We start from the raw sequence: 9,604 nt of genomic DNA, 5'->3' as shown, positions 1-9,604 counted from the left end.
GCACAGGATGATTATGCTGATGTATCAGAGCGAGCGTTTTATAGATCCAGTTCAAAATAGCCCGAAGCCAACCCATTAAAGATGGAAAACCAAGTCACCAACCAAGAAAGCAAGTTGGAGATTAAAAAGCTGCGTGAATTCAATGGGACGAAGCCTAGTGAGTACGCTCATGCACTATACATTCTTGGTTGTGGCTGCCCTCTATGGGTTCCCGAACCAGACAACACATTACCGCCTGAATACTTAGAAGGGGGTGTTCAGATCGGAGACGTAGGTATTCTTAGAGTAGATGGCAGTTTTGGTGTTACTATCACTGTGTAGGTGTTTTCAAATTTTTAGAGATGCACTTCGAACTTGTATTTTCTATGGATATATCTTCTTTGGCTTAATAATATCAGACTCTCAATATCTCTACTAGCTAAATCTGAAATTTGGAGTGTTTTTATTGAGCAGACGTGGTAGAAGAGAGGTGCTGGAGAGGGAGCTAATATCAGAGCTACAGAATTAGCACCAACACCAAATCAACCCAAAAACTAGTAAACCTCTGTGTAAAGTCTATCAATAACTCTACACACCAGGAAGTATTGCAAGGGTGGACTGCTTGGCAAAGGTTACGCACAAGATTACAGTCTCAATATCGTATGAAGGTCTTATAAAATCAATGTGCAACTGCAAGTGTAAAACACCACAGCTACGGGGGTTCTAGGGTTTGTAGGGGCTCTGTTTATTGTTGTTACATCCATGCTGGACCGATATGGACCAACTGGTCACAATCACTTTCATTCTATTTTTACTTACTCCACTTACCTTAATCTCCGTACTTCCTATTAAGCCTAGACCATCGGCGTCGGCAGTCTGAATGTGGATCTGACTACTGTCTCCGTCTCGGACCCTGCACATTCTATCCTATATAAGATGTACGACTTAGTAGTTACATTCTTTAGAATTAAACTCGGCTCTGGTTTCCCAGTGACCTGGTCTAAGGCAGCTTGACTCAGGGAGCCGTTACCCATTAACTTCAGCTACTGTCAAGACTCTGTCATTCTCTTCACTATCTCCTTTGCTCTTCTTGTCGCTCTCCGACACACTCCAATCAACTCTGTTTCTTCCCTCTCTTCATCTTAGATCATTCCTCTTCTAGTATATCTTTCAGTACATATCTTATATCTTATCTTATAGTTTCTCCTTTCAGTTCCATTCAGTTCTGAGTCATTCCACATGTCCTTAACAGTAGTTTAATTCTTTTTCTTGAGTCAAAATGTCGTTCACTCCAGACAATGTCTCTGATCAGTTCAAGATCTTCGATTCTATGTTTCCTTCCCGTCCTACTCCGATTACGACCCATGTTGGGTCTCATCTTCACATATCTCATCTTCAAGTTCCCAGTTCTTCACAAAGGGTCAGTAGCGTTTATGCTTCTGATTCCAACGACCGATACAATACTTTACTATCTCCGAGCAAACTCCAAGGTCAACAATTGCACTACATATGATTAATCCTAGACTCAAATTCAGTAGATTCTCGCACTGTAAAATAATCCTATCACTACAATATAATCCTATCATAATCTGAGGAGAAGCAAGTACAATCCCAACCAACAAAAATAAGGATTAATCACATTATAATTCTATTTAATTCTACATAATAGTATCCTTGTTAATCCTATATAATCCTGTGTAATTTTATTGGCACCTAATTCTACACTAATTCACCAAGATAAATTAATCCTACTGTAATCCAGACTGTGCATGTGACATTGTTTAGTATCTGTGAGTGGACTTAGTGTAATCAACCATCACTGGGGGTCTGTAGACTTCACTCTGGAATTTCTTACCTGCAGCCACTTCCTCACAGCATACAGGTAGTGCATGATTGATGGGTCCTTGTGATTATGCAATACAACATGAAAAGAATTCAAAACAGTCAGAATTTATTGGAAATAAAGAATAAAATGACTACACACCTAGAGTCCAAATAAACTCCTTCACATTATATTGGCCAATTACTGAGCCACTTGAAAGTTGACAACAATGCACAGAGGAGAAACACCATGTTGGGGATGGTGGAAGTAATGCAGAAGAGAGGAACACACCAGAAATCAACAAGACTTGCACATGCTACAGGTTGACAGATTCGTGGGAAAGCTGGACTATGACAGTCATGCCATGGCTGCACAGCTGCCACTCGCCTCTTCTTCTCACTTCCATCTCACCTGCTAACACATCAAGTCAGCTTGATGTCCCTCCCAATTTATCACAACAAGTTACAAGTCTGCAAGCTCAAGAAGGGTTAGAAGTGAGTGAAGGACTGAGAAAAATAAGCCAAGAAATGCTTTTCAAATGGGAAGTGAAAGGAAGGGTGAGTTGTTGTCTCCACCCAAAAAATAGATGCTAACTGCAAAGTGCAAATGTTGGGTACCAGCTTTTTATAATAACCTTGATTGAAGGCAGCCAACCTCAACTCCAAGAGCACCACTTGGAGTTTCAGCAACTGACCCAGATTGGATTAGATTAGGATTACACAGGATTAGATTACAGTTGGATCATAGATTAAATTAGATTAATCCTACCTCCCATTCAGGATTACATAGGATTATCCAAGGATTATAGTCCTTTTTTTTTGAGCTGGGATTACATTTGAACATCTTGAATTATATTAGGATTATATACAAGTAATAGGATTAAACTACAGTGTGAGAATCTACTGAATTTCGAGTCTAGGATTAATCGTGGGAAATGATATTACTGCCAAGGTACTGTCAATCGTCCCTGACACTCTTCCAGCAATCGCAGCTCCAACCAATGCACCCCGCGACAATCTCTGGATCATCTCCGAAATGCACATCGAGGAGGTTCCAGAGACACCGAGGAGGAATAAAGGCAAGGGTAGAGCAGATGACAACGAGGATGACTCTTTTGACGATGGTACTGACCCTGAGGAGGATCCGTTGGATCCTCTGATCGGTGGCTCAGGAGGTGGTTCAGGAGGTGGTGGTGGTCATGGTCCGCCACAAGGCGGCAGAGCCGAGGGTTTATTTTCGGCTTATGCTACCTACCTCACCACTCACAATCTTCTGCTTCAGCAAATGCTACGCGAAAAAGCAAAACCGAAGAAAGGTGCCAAACCGAAGGACCCGAAACCTTCAACGGCTCCGACCCCACCAAACTCAAAAACTTCCTCACCGGTCTACAACTCCAGTTCAATTATTTCTCCAAATCCTTTGTCGACTCCGCTTCCAAAGTCAACTATGGACTTTCCTTCCTCCATGGTATAGCTCTCGACTACTTTGAACCTGATTTGTTAGGTAGCGAGTTTTCCGAGCTGGATCCGCCGGCTTGGATGGTTAGCTACAGAGCTTGGGTAGTAGAACTCCAAACTAACCTTGGTCAAGTGGATGCCGCCGGAGAAGCAGCGGATAAGTTGGATTACCTGGTTATGTGGTCGAATGAGAAAATCACACTGTATATTACTAAATTCAACGACATCGCAGCTAAAATTGGTTATAGTGACTCTGCTCTTCAGCATGCCTTTTACAAAGGTCTTCCTGAATGTCTAAAGGATGGAGTTAGTAACATCACCGGCATTGTATCATCCTCTCAAAGTGGCCGCTAAAGCTCTAGATCTTCGCTATTGGCAGCGCGAGGCTGAAAAGTCCCGAGCTAATCGCCAGTCCAATTCCAATTCTAACTCCAGCTCTACTCCGAAACAATCCTCTTCCTCTACCTCTACCTCCAACAATAACTCCTCTTCCTCTTCACAATCCAAGTCCAAACCGAAAGGCAAAGGACAGAACTCGAACTCTTCCACTTCCAACGCTTCCACTTCGGCCCCCGCCGCTCCCCATCTCCCATTGTTGGAGAAGTTAGGAACGGATGGAAAACTCAATGCTGATGAGAAGGCCCGATGGTTGAAGGAAAGGTTGTGTAGCTATTGTGGGTTGGGTAAACATAAATTTGAGGATTGTCAAAAGAAGAAGACTAATCAGACTGTGAAGGAACCTAAAGCCCATGCAGCGACAGTTTCTTCTACTCCGGAGAAAGCCAAGTCTGACAAAAAGTCAGGAAACTAGGCTGCACTGGATTGTGTCTATCCTGAGGTTACACTCAATGCAGCTGCGCTCTCTTCTTCTAATTCACTTACAGTTCCTCTTACGTCCAATATCGCACTGAAAATCGGATTTAGCCTTAATATGCACAAGCCTCTATGTGAGACTTTAGCAGTACAAAAAGTACAGAATCAGGAAGACGAGAGACTTTGTGAGGTTTCAAAAACGGTAGAAACTTCAAGAAGCAGCCTCTTAAAAACCTTCATATTTTGAATAGAAGGCCTCGTCTTACTTGTGGAATGCTTGGGGCGAACATAGGGAATTTATTGAACACTTTACTTTGACTTCACGAAGTATTGTTGGACAACTCGGACTTAAAGGAAATAATGAAGGATATATCGGACAAAGGACCTACATGTGGACTTAGGATAGAAATATCCGATGCCCATGAAGTCATAGGAAAAGGAAAGGATTACAACGTTCTGAAATAAAGGAAATCTAGACCTTGCAAGGTTGATGTGACGGTTGTTACTGGGGACAGGAACACAGGAAATATGTCATGGACGGTGACTGGTTCTTTTCCTTATTTAGAGGACATCAGGATGATAGTGACATAGGAGATATGTTTCCAAGGATATGTGGGCAACTCGGAGACCTCGGGAAGTCTAGGCTCTGTCAGCGTAACATGGATACAGATGGGGGACTCTTGGCTTATTATTTTATTCATGGTTTCTGGCACAATCTCTGGCATTATACCCAATTAGGTGAGTTTCTGTTCGACTGAAAGGGATTTTATTATTATTCTCAAGTTTACTACATATCTCGGATTTTTATTATTTTTATTTAGAAAAGTGTATATAAGGAGGGAGGGTAGCAGGAAATTTCCCCCAGCAGCCTACGAGTGGAGACACAGTTCACCTACTAGTGCTAGCTCAAGGATTTTACCTTTGCCCCTCACTTCGTCGAAGTTTGGTGTTCTGTGTTTTGTTTGGATTGATTTGGACCTATTGCAATTTGGATTTGATTGGATTGTTATTGGAATTGAACTTGGATTTTGAAGTCAATTTGGACTTATATTGAATTGGAATTGCATTTGGACTTGATTGGAAATTTGAACTTGAACTTGAACTTTGCGAAGTCTTGAGAAAAGCTTTGTTGAATCCTTATTGTTGAAATATTGAATTAGTGTTTTGTCTTGTCATTTGATAAGAAGGAATAAACTTGATTGAACCTTAAAAACCGAATATCCCTATATTCTCTCTTTCTTAGTGCCTCTTAGTGCAAACTAAAGCCTTAGAATACCGACCTCCACCCCTTACTCTAAGAACACTCTTTTGGTGTGGTTGGTTTGTGCACTTCGTGCTTGAGGTGTGTTTTCCAGTCCCATTGGTAGGGTGCTCCAAGCGTTATTATTGATACATATAATTTCTTGGCCCTAGTAGACTCTGGTTCTTCCCATTGCTTTATTGATAAAGGCTTTGTTGCACAGAATCTAGTACATACAATACCTATTTCACCTATATCTTTACAATTACTCGACGGTTCCATCGGCTCCGTTATTACGTCTTCCGCCTCACTTCCGATGAAGTTCTCTACAGGCAAAACCATTCTAATCGACTTTTACATCACTTCTCTAGATTCTACTTGCAACTTAGTTCTGGGATACAACTGGCTCAACCACTACAATCTGTTGATCAACTGGTCTGAAAACAGTATCACTTTCCGAATCAACACGCTTCCGAATCTGGCTGACCGTCCAACTCCCTCTGTCAAGGACTCAGACAAATCCATTCTGGCTGGCCCGAGCAAACGCCAACAGGCTAAACTCCGCTACACTTCTAAAACTTCTCACTTTCCTTTTGAGCCTATTTACTTCTATGCAGATCTTCTTAACACTCCTTCCAATTCGACTCTGCTAGTTTCCATCATCTCTGCTCGTGCTGACTTGAACGCTACGAAGCAATCAGGTGCGCAATCTTATACCATGCAGATGGTAGACACAACGGAAAATTCGGTGACTGGAAGAGCCTCGGATTTATCCGATGAGGATCTCGCACGTATTCCTACAGAGTATCATGAGTTCACTGATGTTTTCTCCGAGTTGAAAGCTGGGGAACTTCCCCCACATAGACCTTACAATATTAAAATCAATCTAGAGGATGGCTCCGATCCACCTTACAGACTGATCTACTCTCTTTCCACAGCCGAACTCAAGACACTTCGAGACTTCATAGACGAACATCTCAGTGCTGGACTCATCACTCCTTCGAAATTTGCTTATGGTGCTCTGGTTCTTTTTGTCAAGAAGAAGTCCAGCGATCTCCACCTATGCGTCGACTTCCGTGGCCTTAACAAAATCACAAAGAAAGACTGGTATCCACTTCCTCTTATATCTGACCTTCTAGACTCACCTCGGAGGGCTCGGATCTACACCAAGCTAGACTTACATCATGCTTATCATCTCGTCCAGATTGCTGCCAGAGACAAACCAAAAACTGCTTTCAGGACTCGTTACAGACCCTTTGAATGGCGAGTTATAATGGAAGGTTTAACCAATGCTCCATCTGTTTTTCAATGCTTTGTTAACGATATTTTCTCTGACATGCTTGACGTCAATGTCCTTTATTTGGATGACATCCTTATTTACTCGGACGACCTCGAATCCCATTGGGAGCATGTTAAGGAAGTTCTCCATAGACTCTGAAAGAACGGACTCTACTGTAAAGCTTCAAAATGCGACTTCCACACAGATACCATTGAATACCTCGGTTACATTCTCTCCCCCAAAGGCTTGCGAATGGACATGGCAAAGGTCAAAGTCATTACCGAATGGCCTCCACCACGTAAGATCAAGGATATCCAATCCTTCCTTGGTTTTTGCAATTTCTATCGGCACTTTATTTACGATTATAGTGCCATCACTGTCCCTCTTACCTGCCTCACCTGGAAGCAGATCAAATGGAATTTCAGTCCTGAATGCCAGAAAGCATTTGAAATGTTAAAGGAAGCTTTTACTCATGCTCCTATATTTACGCACTGGCTTCCTGATCAGGAAATCATTCTAGAGACCAATGCTTCCAATTATGCATTAGCTGCAATCCTTTCCCTTCAGACCGAGGATGGTGAGATTCACCCTATTGCTTTCCACTCACGCACTTTCACACCTCCCGAACTCAACTACGATGTCCACGACAAGGAGCTTCTTGCTATATTTGAAGCGTTCAAATGGTGGCGACATTACTTGGAGGGATCTGGAGATCCAGTCGACGTGGTTACAGATCATAAGAACTTGGAATACTTCACTTCTACCAAGATTCTTACCCGTCGGCAAGTTAGGTGGTCCAAATATCTCTCTCATTTTAACATGGTTATTCGTTTCCATCCCAGACGTCTCGGAACTAAACTGGACGCTCTTACTAGATGATGGGATGTCTATCCTAAAGAGGGGGATACTGCTTATGCCAGTCTTAATCCTCATAACTTCCGTCCAGTCTTTACACAAGAACAACTCTCCCCCTCCCTCCATGCTACCTTCCTTGAAGGCCCCGTCCTTCGCGCTAGTGTCATTATGGACATTGAATGACTTCACGAAGACATCTGAACAGCTCAGTCAGACATCCGAATAGCTCAGTCAGAAGACGAATCCCTTCAGGAACATTTCCGGTCCACTACGGATCCTGAGAAATCCCATTGGTCTTTAGATGAGTCTGGTTTTCTTTGCCTTGATAAATGAATCTACATTCCAGATGCTAAGGACCTCCAACTCCGGGTCCTCCGCATCTTTCATGACCATATTCTAGCTGGACACTTCGGTCAGAATCATACCCTAGAGACTATCCACCGACAGTACACTTGGCCACGGATCCGTGAATTGGTCTGTGATTACATTAAGTCCTGTGTTATCTGTAATAGGAACAAGTCTCCGAGACATCAACCATATGGTATGCTTCAGCCTCTACTGGTTCCAGCCCATCCATGGGATTCTATATCCATGGACTTCATCGAAGAACTCCCAAATTCTAATGGTTATAATTCCATCCTAGTCATTATAGATCGTGCCTCTAAACAATCCATTTTCATTCCAACCAACACTACTATCACTTCTGAACAACTTGCACGCATCTTCATTATTCATGTCTTCTCTAAACACGGGGTTCCGAATCATGTCACTTCTGATCACGGTTCCAAATTCGTCTCTCGATTCATGCGCTCCTTAGGTACCGCTCTGGATATGAAGCTTCACTTCACTTCCAGAACATGCTAACCAAACTTTAGAACAGTACATCCGAATCTACTGCAATTATCAGCAGGACAATTGGGATGAACTTCTTACCTCAGCAGAGTTTGTGTATAACAACGCTCTGAACGCTTCCACTGGCATCTCTCCTTTCTTTGCCAACAAGGGTTATCATCCGAACATCACTGTCCATCCAGAATGAGATATCGCATCCGAACAGGCCCATGAGTTTGTTGTCGATCTTGATGAATTACATTCTATGCTCCATGACAAGTTAACAGCAGCTCAGAAACGCTACAAGGAACAGAAGGACGAAAAGCTTATACCACATCCCGAATGGAAGGTCGGAGACCGAGTCATGGTGACAGCCAAAAACATCAAATTGACTCGGCTGACCAAGAAGTTTTCGGAGAAGTATCTCGGTCCTTTTGAAATCATAGCCCAACCATCCACAGTTGCTTATACTCTTCGGCTTCCAACAGAACTCTGCTCTATTCATCCCGTTTTTCACGTCTCTCAACTAGAATCTATCCTTCCTAATCCTATCCCTAATCGTGTCCAGGACCCACCCAGACCTGTTATCGTCAAAGACTCTGAAGATCATTATGAGGTCTCGGAGATACTTGATTCCAAAATTGACTGACGATTCTGATGCAAGCTGCAGTACTATGTATGGTGGTTAGGTTATGAAGGTACTGACAAAGAATACTCTTGGATCCCGGCCGATAACTTCCAGGCCGAGGAGATCATTACAGAATTTCATGCTAAGTACCCTAATAGACCTGGTCCTTCCGGATCCTTATGATCCTTATTCACTCATTACACTCTGTTCAAATTCAAGAAAACTTTTACAAATTTTAAGGCCTAATTGGCCGTTTCAGTCTGTACTTTACATTTTTTCCTCTCTATATATTCAGGTCCGACATTGGCCGCTTACGTTCCTTACTCTTCTACCTCCATCTTATCTCCATCTTTTTCCCCTTCAGTTCCCTTTGGATCCGCCTCTTCTTCATCTTCCTCTTCCTCTATCACCTTCTTCTTCCCTTTCTTCCTTTCACTCTGTTCCGCTTCTACTTCCACTTCTTCCCCTGTTGTACACTTCCGCTTCGGAGCCCACTTCAGTACTTCAACTGCTTCCAATTGAAGTTTCTTCTTCGCTCCAGCTCGGCCCCAAATCAACTTCCGAAGCAACGCATTGTTTTCCTCCGCTAACTCATTGCTTCTCCGCATCTCCTCCAAAATCTCTTCCAAAACACTGTCCCTATCCTGGACAGTCGGAGCCGAACGACCACCCGAAGTCAAGGAACACTTGACTTTCAATT

The sequence above is a fragment of the Marasmius oreades genome, chromosome 7 (genome assembly GCF_018924745.1).
Source record: "Marasmius oreades isolate 03SP1 chromosome 7, whole genome shotgun sequence".
NCBI lineage: Eukaryota > Fungi > Basidiomycota > Agaricomycetes > Agaricales > Marasmiaceae > Marasmius > Marasmius oreades.
The sequence above is the reverse complement of the archived record's forward strand: the minus strand, read 5'-3'. Positions refer to the sequence as shown.